Consider the following 13,203-nt stretch of genomic DNA (forward strand, 5'->3'; position numbering starts at 1 on the left):
CTGCTGAATGAAATAGGGCCTTCAGAAGTTATTTTTCACCAGCGTAAATGATACTTCCGAAATGTATTAAAAGAAAACAATTTTCAAGATTCAAGTTCAATCTGAAAGCTCTGAGTGAGTGATTAGATATGAGTGAGAAATAAAATAAAAATTCAAAACAGAAAAAAGGAGAAAGCAAAGGAACAGAAAGGTAGCATGAGCAAAGGGGCTTAAGTTAATTTTATTTAATACTTGTAATTTTTATTTTGGTTGCATAGGATTAAGATCACAGTATATTATGTTACTCTTGACATTTGAGTAGATTTATTACTGGAGCATAAAGGCCGTATGAGAGCTGAAATCTTGTCAAAATGCCAGTTCCACAGGAGCCTGGAACTCCCCAAAGCTTCTGGCAGCCGAAGGTCAACACCCACATCGTGGGGGTATCCAGAAATATCATCAGCAGTACAAGTAGGCACAGTGCAACATATAGGACATATTGCTCCATCAACAGAGTACACCCCATTCTCAGTTTAGCACATCTCAAACAAAACAAGTTTCCCTTAAAAAATGTATTTTTCTTTCAGATTTTCCCTTCACACTCTTCTAAAGGTAGACGCTCATGTTTAAGCACTGTTCCAGCAGTCCTCCAGTACCCTGCCGAAAGATCATTCTATGTTTGAGTGGAGGTGTTGGTGGGCTAACTAACTTGGCAGGAGATGGGCTGAGTGGGCAAAAGAATAATGAAGAAACAATCACAGCTCAGCAAGTGCCTGTACTCAGGAGACAGGTGTGTACCTACTATATAGGTCACTGGGTAATCATCAGAAGCAGCAACAGTTTTTTTTTTAAACTCTCCCTAGTCCAAGGCACATTGCTCTCGCTGCTGCTGCTACCTAACGCAGCACAGGGATCGAACCTGGCAACTTCTTGCTCAGTAAAACACAATGCAAGGTAGTTGTTTTCGTCAAAGCTTCCACAGGTGCTCCAGCGCTGCAAGCCCCACCAGACAAGTTCAATTCTGACAACTTCAAGAGAAAAAGATGCAAAAGTTTCCCCCATAGTCTAGTGAATAACAGGAGCCATGAAGTTCAGAGCTCCCCAGTTCGAATCCCCACTGTAAAATGAGTTAGCTGATCTCAGCCAACACAGCAGTTTATCTCAGTGCTCACAGACAAAGAATGGGGAGGAAGAGCAGAGGGGAAATCAATGTGAGCTCCCAATCCTCTTCACTATGCTTCACATGGACATGGGTTGAGACAGTGCTGTGTCTGGTGGCGGGTGGGGGAAGGAGTGAAGTGCAATGAAAATAACCTCTGATTCTCCCTTCCTCAGTCAGAAGCTCAGCTAGCCTTGGTGCTGCTCCAATGTACTCATAAGAGTTCAACAGCACATCTTGTCGGAAAATGGGGCTTCAGAATCAGAAGGACAAAGTCCAACATCCTATCATTTAATGAGCAATGACTTGTGATAATACATACTGCATCACACTGACTCATCTCAGAGATTTTTTACGGGTTAATTTAACCCATCAACACAAGAAGAATTAAATGATAAAAGTTTGACTGTGGACTAGTGATGATTAGTAGTTACAGAGGCCACTACCTGTGACCATTTCAAGTACAACCTCTCTTCTTTCAAACAATGAAAAAAACCTCCTCCCAATTTTGCAGCCTTTCCAATTCTTTGGCCTAACGGCCAATTAGTATAAAACCTAATGGCAGGTTTTATTCCAGCTCATCTAAGATGCATAAGAGGAGTCTCTTTATTCCAGTCCCCTTATGTCAGCCTCCCAACAAACAGCATGAAGTCCCTTTCATGAAGCATATCTTTATCGATATGGTTCATTACTCAACATGAACGATAATTACTGTAGATATTGCGACCACAAATGTCTAGCTATATAACAAACTACAACACAGCTTGCTACTACTCAGGGAAGATGAGCTTTGTCCCAAGTTGTATTCAACTCCAAAAAGTAGCTCTTTAGATTGCCACCTGTTAGTGAACAGAGCAGGCTATGGAAATTAGAAGGGAACTATCAAAAGCAACAGCCGCAGTAAAGCAGACATCAAAAGCTATCAAGTCAACCAGCAAAAATAATAATTAATTTTATGTTCAGACACTGAAGCAGTAGCAAAGGACTGCTGAATATAAATATTACAGGAAAAAAAATCAACACGCATCTCATTTACAAATCTCAGGAACTTTCCCTAACACAACACAAAAAAACATAATTAGACAACTCACAAGGGAACAGCTGCCCCAACAGTCCACAAAGCACCAAGCACACCTCCTTTCCACTCGGACATAAGCAACTGAGCCCACTGTCCGTCACTACATGCAAATGATTTTCAGCCTTTCAAGAAAAACAATTGTATGAAGATTGTCCCTTATTAACAGCAGTGACACAAATGCGGGAAAATATTAACTCCAAGGTCACAGCGGCGTAGTATGTTTAACAATAGGTTCTCTGAATGCTGTCCCTGCAGTAGAAAAGCAGAGCCGTTAAGAGTCTTGATGAACAGTTCATAGGATATTTCATTGCACAAACTTTCTCAAGCTCCAATTCCAGAAGGCGCTAAGGTTGAAGCTACCATCATAAATACACACTGCACATCAGATCCAGTGGGCTCCAGATAAAGCCATATACTTGACCCAAGCCCAATCGTGACCCAATCGAGCACAGAATTACATGGTCTAACAACTCCGACTGCAGAAGATTCCAGCTACAAGCAAAGCATTGTTCAAAAATAAAGTTTCCAGCAAAAATGTCGCAGATTTCAAACACACAGCTCAATGAATAATCATGCAATTACTAATACCATCTAGAAGCACCATATTTTAAAAAAACTGAAACACTAGCTTTGCAAAACTTGTGTTCAGCGCTTGCTGCTAAGGTTTGTTCAATCTGAATTGTTGCATTAACTAACGATTAACGATTTTGCAAGTACAAAAATCTGCACAAGCAGTTTATTCTCAAGTCCAAACCCAAGCATGATCCAAGCATAACATATCTTGGTATACAAGTCACAAGTCTGTCAGGATTCGACTCAGCAAACAAATTCCTGGCAAGTCCAGAGAGAAGCAAATATTTACCAAATCAGAATTTGTTCAGGTTTAAGTTAGCCCTGGGACTGTCTCAAGCATTCCACTCAAAATACATGGAAGCACACCTGCCAGCATTCCCACACACCATACAGTTTTGAGTTGAGTTAGTCACATGTCCCAATGCCTTCAAAATAACAGGAAACGCATCTAGAGCAGATTTTTTTTAAAGTGTCTTAGTTAAGGGAGTACACTCTCAGAACAGATGAATTCTGCATATAAAAACTTGCAATGTTGGGGTGACTAAACACAAGTTTACAGGAAGGAATTGTGACTAAAGGTTTTGGCAGCATCTTGTATATCTCAAATAGTTTGGGTTTAACGTTACCTTATACTGTGCTGTGGACACTGATCAGGAATCTCAAAACAATATCAAGAAAAATCCAATTAAATTCAGCATGGAAAATATACACACACACTTCTGTGAAATACTATTTCATTAACTGCACGTTGTTGCTGTGAGACAAGATCCTCAAAAAATACTAGTTAATCCGTTCCCACATTTTCTTCTTCTTTGGCCTCCTTGTATCAGCAAAATCTGACCAACTCCAAAAAAAAAGCTTAAACGGCTTCCAAAAAACTGACACCATGATCATAAATTTATGAAGTGTAAAAATATTTGCATTGTTTGTGTTTTAATGTGTCAGGATACAAACATGTCTTTACTTAGAGTGGAAGTAAAAAAATTAAAATGTTCACATTCGACATAAACACTCATTAACCTTAAGCACTTCTATATTTCATAAATAATGAAAGAAAAAATGACATTTGAATCAAAAAACCATGACATCCCCAAAAGTTAACTGAGCTGTGACTGTCCCGTACCCAAAACTGTTCATAAAGGCTTTGCTTTCCTTCCAGTCCCAGTTGACAGACACCATGCACAATCCAGCTTCCTATCGTTTCGCAGGAACATTCCCTTTACTTCCAACACTTCTATTTCATACTTGACTTTATCCACTGTGAAGTAAAGTTGCCGTTTTTTATCCCCTTCCAATGACCTCAATTCCAGTTGGAATATTTAATCGTACCCCTCCCAGTTCATGCAGGGTTTCCTGACCGCCCCACAAACTCAAGTTGGCACTTTTCCAATCTTGAATTAGAGTTGCATTTTCCCGAATGGTCAATGGTTTGATTTGGTGGGCGAAGCCTGGCGCACGGGCCTCGTTACTGGCCCCCGACTCCCACTGCTCTCCAGCCTTGGTTACTGGGCCCCATCTCTTGCCACTCCCCGGTCTTGGTTACTGGCCCGTAGCTTTTGCTGCTCCCTGGCCTCAGTTAATGGCCCCCGGTTGCTTGCCACAACCCCGTCTAAGTTACTAGCCCCCCGGCTCTCACAGCTCCCGGCCGCAGTTATGGGCTCCTGGCTCCCACCTCTCTCCGCCCCTCGCCAGCCTCGGTTACTGGCCCCCAATCCTCGTCACTTCCTGGCTGTGCTTACCGGCCCAAGCCCTCATTGCTCCAAAGCCTTGAGCACTGAGCTTTTGATGATGATGGGTGCTGGGGAGAGGAAAGAGATGGCATCAGAGGGGAGAAAGAGAGCATAGGGTAAAGGGAAGCGACGCGGGGTGGGGGGGGACACACACGTGTGAGACGAGACTACATGGGGGGTGCACAGGGGAACAGACGGCATGGGGGTTCACAGGGGAACAGACGGCATGGGGAGTTCACAGGGGAAGAAACAGTATGGTGGGGCAGGTGGAAAGGGCACGGAGGGGGCGGGGCAAGAGCCGGGGCACGGAGGGGGCGGGGCAAGAGCCGGCACGGAGGGGGCGGGGCAAGAGCCGGCATGGGGGCGACAGGGAAGACACAGCATGGGGGGGGGGGGGGGGTGGAAGACAAGGTGAGGAAGACGGAAAGGTGGGAGTGAGGGGGCATGGCAGGGGAAAAGATGGAACTCAGGGAAAGCCAGCATGGGGGGGCGGGGGGGGCAGTGACAGCATGGGGGGGGGGGATGTAGTGTGGGGGCTGGGGGGGCGGAAGAGGCGGCATGGGGGTGTGGTGGAGAGACAAACAGGAGGGGAAGGGTGAGAGGTCATGGGGAGGGATGGGGTGATAGCATGGACGGTAAAGGGGAGGTACCACGGTGGGGGGCCAGGGGCAGCTTGATTTGGGGTGTGGTACAGTGGGAGAGGTGGGATGGCATGAGGGGTGGGGAGAGGTGAACGGGAGGGTGAGGGTGAGAGGGCATGATGAGGGATGGGGAGACAGCATGGAGTGTGAAGGGGGCGGGGGGGGGGGGGGGTGTACCACAGTCATCAGATCAGATCTTTCTCATCTGATGAAAGGACACAGACCTGAAACATTAACTCTACTTCTCTCTCCAGAGATGCTGCCTGACCTGCTGAGTATTTCCAGTATTTTCTGTTTTCATTTCAAATTTCCAGCATCTGCAGTATTTTGCTTTTATTTAATCTAGCAATCAGCTGAGCCATATACAGCAGGACAGTCTCAGCTTCAACTCCCTATGTGCTGTGAGCTGGTCTCAGCTGGAAGATCCTAAATTTAAATTGGGCCTCCCTAAATTAGAAAGGGCAAAATGTGACAAGTTTTAATTTCTGATATCTATGTAATGACTTCTGTTGGAAAAGCAAGAATGTGAACATCAGATCAAGGCGGAATCAGAGTTGTCTGTGGTGCACTGGCTCAATAAAGGTTGTGGATAAACACTCATTGTCCAGTCTCACCCATCAATGATGGCAACTTGGGAAAAGCATTGGATGGATCATCAAAGCTCATTATCTATGTTTTCAGGAGGGCAACTAAAGGGGAGAAAATGGGGTGGGGGGAGGGAATAAAGGGAAATACAAAAAAAGCACAATATCCTTTTAGTGGATACTGTCTTAAAATAGATTGCTGTCAAAAGGAAACCCAAAGCTCCAAATACAGCTACCTGTTCACATTAACAAAAGCCCATTTTTTCAAAGGCCTCTCTTAAGATTGCCTTGCAATATTTCGCACCCTGAAGAACGTTTTAAAGAAATGGCATTATCACAGCAGGGCGGCACAGTGGCGCAGTGGTTAGCACCGCAGCCTCACAGCTCCAGCGACCCGGGTTCAATTCTGGGTACTGCCTGTGTGGGGTTTGCAAGTTCTCCCTGTGTCTGCGTGGGTTTCCTCCAGGTGCTCCGGTTTCCTCCCACAGCCAAAAAGACTTGCAGGTTGATAGGTAAATTGGCCATTATAAATTGCCCCTAGTATAGGTAGGTGGTAGGGGAATATAGGGACAGGTGAGGATGTGGTAGGAATATGGGATTAGTGTAGGATTAGTATAAATGGGTGGTTAATGGTCGGCACAGACTTGGTGGGCCGAAGGGCCTGTTTCAGTACTGTATCTCGAAATCAAAAAAATCAAAACATGCTCTATATTTCTTTTTATTCATTCATGGGATGTGAGCATTGCTGAAAAGGCCAGCATTTATTGCCCATTCCTAATTGCCCTCGAGAAGGTGGTGTTGAGCCACCTTCTTAAACTGCTGCACTTCATCTGGTGTAGGTACACCAACAGTGCTGTTAGGAAGGGAGTTCCAAGATTTTGACCCAGCGGCAGTGAAGAAATGGCGATATGTTTCCAAGTCAGGATGGTGTGTATCGGAAGGGAACTTGCAGGTGGTGGTGTTCCCATGCATCTACTGCCCTTGTCCTTTTAGGTGGAAGAGGTTGCAGGTTTGGAAGGTGCTGTCAAAGGAGGCTTGGCGAGTTGCTGCAGTGCATCTTTTAAATTGTACACAATGCTGCCACTGTGCGCTGGTGGTGGAAGTAGTGAATGTTTAAGGTGGTGGGTGAGGTGCCAATCAAGCAGGCTGCTTTGTCCTAGCTGGTGTCAAGCTTCTGGAGTGTTGTTCGAGCCGCAAGTGGAAAGCATGCCTTCACACTCCTGACTTGTGCCTTGTAGATGCTTTGGGAGTCAGGAGGTGAGTTACTCACCACAGAATTCCCAACCTCAGACCTGACCTTGTAGCCACAGTTTTTATATGCCTGGTCAAGTTAAGTTTCTGGACAATGGTGACCCCCAGGATGTTGATGGTGGGGGATTCGATGATGATAATGCCATTGCACATCATGGGGAGATGGTTAGATTCTCAGTTGTTGGAGCTGGTCATTGTCTGGCACAAATATTACTTGCCACTGATTAACCCAAGCCTGAATGTTGTCTGGGTCTTGCTGCATGCGGGCATGGACTACTTCATGATCTGAGAGGAGTTGTGAATAGTACTGAACATCAAACATGTCCATTTCTGACCTTATGTTGGAAAGAAGGTCATTGACGAAGCAGCTGATGATGGTTGGATCTCAGAAACTACCCTGAGGAATTCCTGCTGTGGTGGCCTGAGATAATGGACCTCCAACAACCATCTTCCTTTGTGCTAGGTATGACTCTAGCCAATGCAGAGTTTTCCCTCCGATTCCTGATTTGGCTGGTTAGCTACCATTGAAAGCCACTAAATTCAACAGAGGGTAAGCAGGAGGCGGATTGAAAGAAGTAATAATGAAAGAGCAAGTCAGCCCAGCCAGGAATGTCCCAGATCCTTGTTTTGTGTTTAGTTAGTTAATCTCAGCAGTTTTCGGCAATCTAACTCACTTCAGACCCTCTGGACTACAGATGGCAAAAAATTCAGAAACAGGGTTCCCACTTCTGATCATTAGGCTATGACCCCTGCTATCAAGTATATGCGTGGACACTGTGTGAGCACAGGCTTTGATGCCCTAAACAAGCACTATAGTTGCGTACCATTTAAGCCAAGTACCAGAAAAGAGCTGCCAACTGTTAAACCACAGCACATACATTACCTTAAAAAGAGTGGGGAAGAAAGTCATCGAGGGATTTTTAAAAATATATAAAGTGAACCCCTGCCACGCCAAGTATAGAGCTAAAATACACTATGAGCAGAGTATGTGCAATGGTATAACAAGATGGTGAGAAAAAAAAGCATGTGAATATGGCAGAAAGCCAATGATCTGAACCATTTGGAGCTGCAAAGTTCAAACAAGGAACTTGCTTGCAGCAGTAACTCACGATTCTGAATCTGAAATCTGAAATCTGGGATACTAACCACGACAAAGAAAATCAAAGTATCACAGCAGCAGCCATTTCAGTTATTTCAGGAGGGAAAACCTGTATTGAAATACAGTGTCACTGCTTAAAATCAGCAGCAGCAGCCAGGACTAATCAGGGTTCTAAATTAATACTCCTTCCAAATTCCAACTGCTGATTTTGCTTTAAGCAAAAATGGGGAGATTTGTTAGTTTGTCGCTCATCAGACCAGTCAGACTCTCAGGCCGGGATTTTACCCTAGGCAGACGGGAGCTGGCCACCGACTGAAAGGTCGGTGTGAACCCACTTCCACCTCGCCTGGGGACCCAACACATATTTTGCGGGTCGCGGGGCTTCATTTGGTGCGAGGCGGGACTTCCTACCCCAAGCGGGGTAAATAGAGGTGCCGGCCAATCAGTGGGAGTGGTAGCCACTGCTGGGACGACAACCCGGCGTGAAGAGAAGACGTCGGGGAGCCTGAAGCAAAGGTAAGTTTTGGTTGCCTCGCCGGGGGTAATCGGCGAGGCAAGGGTGGTCGATTGGGGCGAAGGGGGGTGTGTTGGGTGATGGAGGTGGTTGGAGTAGCAAGGGTGGCCCGGGACAAAGAACAAAGAACAGTACAGCACAGGAACATTCGGCCTCCAAGCCTGCCCCGATCTTGATGCCTGCCTAAACTTAAAACCTTCTGCACTTCCGGGGTCCGTATCCCTCTATTTCCATCCTATTCATGTATTTGTCAAGATGCCTCTTAAACGTCTCTATGGTACCTGCTTCCGCCACCTCCCCCGGCAACAGGTTCCAGGCACTCACCACCCTCTGTGTAAACAACTTGCTTCGCACATCCCCTCTAAACTTTGCCCCTCTCACATTAAGCCTATGTCCCCTAGTAACTGACTCTTCCACCCTGGGAAAAAGCTTCTGACTATCCACTCTGTCCATGCCGCTCATAACTTTGTAAACCTCTATCATGTCGCCCCTCCACCTCCGTCGTTCCAGTGAAAACAATCCAAGTTTATCCAACCTCTACTCATAGCTAATGCCCTCCAGACCAGGCAACATCCTGGTAAACCTCCTCTGTACCCTCTCCAAAGCCTCCACATCCTTCTGGTAGTGTGGCGACCAGAATTGCACGCAATATTCTAAGTGTGGCCGAACTAAAGTTCTGTACAGCTGCAGCATGACTTGCCTATTTTTATATTCTATGCCCCGACCGATGAAAGCAAGCATGCCATATGCCTTCTTGACTACCTTATCCACCTGCGTTGCCACTTTCAGTGACCTGTGGACCTGTACGCCCAGATCTCTCTGCCTGTCAATACTCCTAAGGGTTCTGCCATTTACTGTATACTTCCCACCTGCATTGGACCTTCCAAAATGCATTACCTCACATTTGTCCTGCTATTGTCAGGCGGCTTCTCTCTGGTCGAGGACACTCGCTTGCCACCTTTAAAATCCACGTGGAGGCGGGCGAAGGCTCTTAAATGGCCACTTAAGGGCCTTGATTGGCCTGGGGCGGGCCATTTTTCGCCACCGCTGCCCTGCATAAAGCGGCAGCAGAGGCGGGTCAGGAAGGGCTTCCAGACCCTTACGCTCCATTTTACACCACCACCTCCGCCACCACCCCCAGCCCCCTCCCATCCTGCTCTTTGGGGTGGCGTAAAATTCAGCCCTCAATGTCAGTTCCGTGAGACAAAATACAGCAGTCCAAGAAAAAGAAGCATGTCCAAGTTCTAAAGGCATTTCAAAATCACAAAAAAGATGTAGCTTAAAGGAAGATATAGTACATTTTTAAAACAGAAAGTGCTGGAAATGCTCAGCAGGTCGGGCAGCATTTGTGGAGAAACAGTGTTAATGTTTCAGGTGGATGACTTTTCATCAGAACAGTTCTGATGAAAGGTCATCGACCTGAAATGTTAACTCTTTTTCTCTCTCCATAGATGCTGCCTGGCCTGCTGAATATTTCCAGCATTTTCTGTCCTTATTTCAGATTTCCAGCATTCGCAGTATTTTGCTTTTGATTTATACTACCTTGTCTACAAGCTAAACAGCTCAAATTGGCAAAATACTATCGCAATAGAAAGTGACTTTTACAGATCTGTCACAAGAATGAGAACACGTCAGTCAAGCTTAAACTTTCTACATTCCTATATTACCACGTCAATTGTGGGTTTGCTTCCCGACCAGTAAAGATCTCCATAAACTCCAGCACCAAAGTGAATCAAACAGATCTATTAATTTCTGTATCTTTCTCCCCATTTGGATTACTATCCTGCACATATTCGCAATATTTAGATCTGCAGCATTCCCATGTAACATACTGGCAGGAAAACTACTGCACATTTATTTCAGTGTGAGCTGAGCAGGCCAACGAAATAAATGCTTACTACAGAACAATTAGTATTTAAATACAAAACAAATTAGATTTAATTTTCAGACAACAGCAAACGGACATTTCGGGCTATAAAGTATCTCTTGACTTATGTTGTATTACATACAGACTGTTGCAGTTCAGAGATAAAATCATGCTAGGCGCTGGCTTGTGTTCTCCATTCTGAGTCATAGTGTTAAAAAAAAATTGTGACGTGAAGGATACACATAATTCTCAGATTTCAACCCTGGGAAAAGTACAATCTTGGCGATGCAACAGGGACTAGCCAAACCACCAACTCTTTTTTTCTCACTACATAACCAGAAACAGACCCACATTTCCCACTCACTGCAATGTCAGTGATTCAGTCCTTCAGTGTCAATCTTTTAACAAACTGATGGGTGCATTGCTGCTATGTCCCCCTTTCTGTGTTAACATTTTGAAGTCTTCCCCCTCTGCAAGTTTCTTCAGGCCGGCACCATACCTCTTTTAAGAGGAGAGACAATTGACCTCCTCTCATGCCTCTCAGAAAGTTATCAGTCTGAAAGCCGACTGAGAGTCTGGAGGCTAAAATATTTATGAATCTGATTCTTTAAGTCATGTCACTTTTCTCCTCAGGGAAATATTGCAGTACGCCTTTAGGGCTGTAAAAGATCAGTACTTCTTTAAGGCAGCAAGCTCATGAGACTAAGCCAAAGTGCATTCTGGTTGCTGGGCAACAACCATACAGAGAGGGAGAACAGAGACTCAAATGTATCCATTTTGACTTTGAAACTGGCTCGCAGAGACACACAGTTTTTTTTTAGATTAGAGATACAGCACTGAAACAGGCCCTTCGGCCCACCGAGTCTGTGCCGACCATCAACCACCCATTTATACCAATCCTACACTAATCCCATATTCCTACCACATCCCCACCTATCCCTATACTTCCCTACCAAGACGAGGGACAATTTATACAGGCCAATTTACCTATCAGCCTGCAAGTCTTTGGCATGTGGGAGGAAACCGGAGCACCCGGAGAAAACCCATGCAGACACAGGGAGAACTTGCAAACTCCACACAGGCAGTACCCAGGATTGAACCCGGGTCGCTGGAGCTGTGAGGCTGCGGTGCTAACCACTGCACCACTGTGCCGCAGTGGATCTGGCGGATCTGGCACGTGAAGAAAATAGGGCAGCTCTCTTTAAGTCAATTTAGACCCTGGGTAGTTTTTCTCTTAAAATTCTAAAAAAGCTTCAAACCAGATTAGTTTCTTAAAAAAATAACAAATTATTGATCTACTGTGTTGATCACTGAAAAAAAAAGTTTAATACTAGAACTGCTGAACTACACTGCTGAATTCCATTCTTTGGAAGAATCTTCAGATTCATCAGTCCTTGGAAGACTGCAAGTCAACTTTGACTGCGTTGAATTCGAAGACCGTTCATCGGAAGCGCAATCTGCAAAGAATTTATTCTTTATTCTACTTTTCGGGCAGCTAATTAAAAACCAAACTATTGTTAGTCTGAGTATATGTATGCGAATGCAGGAGTTAGTTTTATTTTAAGAAGTTATAAGGTCTTTAGATATTGATTTATCTCAGAAATGTTTAAGATTTTAGTTTTTTTTAATAAATAGTTAATTTGCTGATATCTAAAGATACCTGGTTTTATTTTGCCTCATTCAGGGGTTACTAGATTGTTTCAATTCGGCTGCTGCTTTCTTTGATTTGGAAAGCTTAAACATACATAATGCAACCTGTGGATCGACGAGACTAAATTGACAGTGCGTTGCTCCCACTGCAATCAGAATCATATATTTTGATTGGGGGCTTTGTCCTGAGCGGTCATAACACTTTGCACACCACTTTAAGAATTCCCCAACAGAGTAACAGCTCAAGTTCCTGAAAAAGACATGTTCGTTAAAGTAACACACAATGGTCATCTTATCACTGATTAATGCTTCGAAAATTGAAGTATGCATTAAGATTTGAAAGAACAAACTGAAATGTACCTCTGCAAGATTTTGTACAGCTTTTCACAAGCCATTCTCTTGAATTTCTCTTGAACTGACTGCTCGTTATGTAGGCAACAGCAACAGTTATTTACCCACAGCAAGTCCCACAAATGAAATGGAAGCCCATTTCATCATATTTTGTGATATTGATTGAGGAAGGCATATTGACGAGATACCAGGAGAGCTCCCTACTCTTAGAATAGTGGCGCGGGAACTTTCATATCCACCTTAACAGGCAAAAAGGACCTCAGTTTAAAATCTGATCTGCAAGAGGACACCACAGAGAAAGCAGCACTTCCTCAATACTTCCATTAAGTCATGTTGAATTATGTACAAATCATGCACTCAGAAACTCAGAGTTACTGCCGAATTAACCCTGGACTCATAAGCAACTTTCCAACAGTTCAAGGAGGCCAAAGTATTGCCAACCTGCTGCCTAACACTACAGACCCAATAATCACAAATTAAATCCCATTGACCCATCATCTCTGCGCTCACTGACGTACATTGGCTCCTGTTCCACCAGGTCCATGGCCTTATCTCTGTCCTCTTCTCCAGTCTTAAAAAGCTCCAAGAACTCTGCACTCCAACTCTGGTCTCCACTCCCTTCACCCCAGCATTGGTGGCCGTGTCTTCAGCCATCCTGGCCTTTAGCTGTATAATTCCCTCCTTAAGCACTTCCAACACTACCTCTTCCTCAAAGAACTTCTTTTTG

The 13,203-nt window shown here is 44.7% G+C and overlaps 1 protein-coding gene across 2 annotated transcripts in view; it reads right to left on the minus strand.

Annotated features, from left to right (window-relative positions):
• Positions 1-13,203, minus strand: part of rasal2 (RAS protein activator like 2) — a 466,188-nt gene that overhangs the window by 383,866 nt on the left and 69,119 nt on the right. Inside the window, exon 1 of one of the 2 annotated variants that reach the window (XM_068037872.1) lies at positions 3,079-3,131. The exons of the other annotated variant lie outside the window; for it this stretch is intronic. The gene's annotated coding sequence lies outside the window, so the exon portion shown is untranslated. Of the gene's footprint in view, positions 1-3,078; positions 3,132-13,203 lie in introns of those variants that run through there. 2 annotated transcript variants of the gene reach the window in all.

This window comes from Heterodontus francisci, chromosome 8 (assembly GCF_036365525.1).
Source record: "Heterodontus francisci isolate sHetFra1 chromosome 8, sHetFra1.hap1, whole genome shotgun sequence".
NCBI lineage: Eukaryota > Metazoa > Chordata > Chondrichthyes > Heterodontiformes > Heterodontidae > Heterodontus > Heterodontus francisci.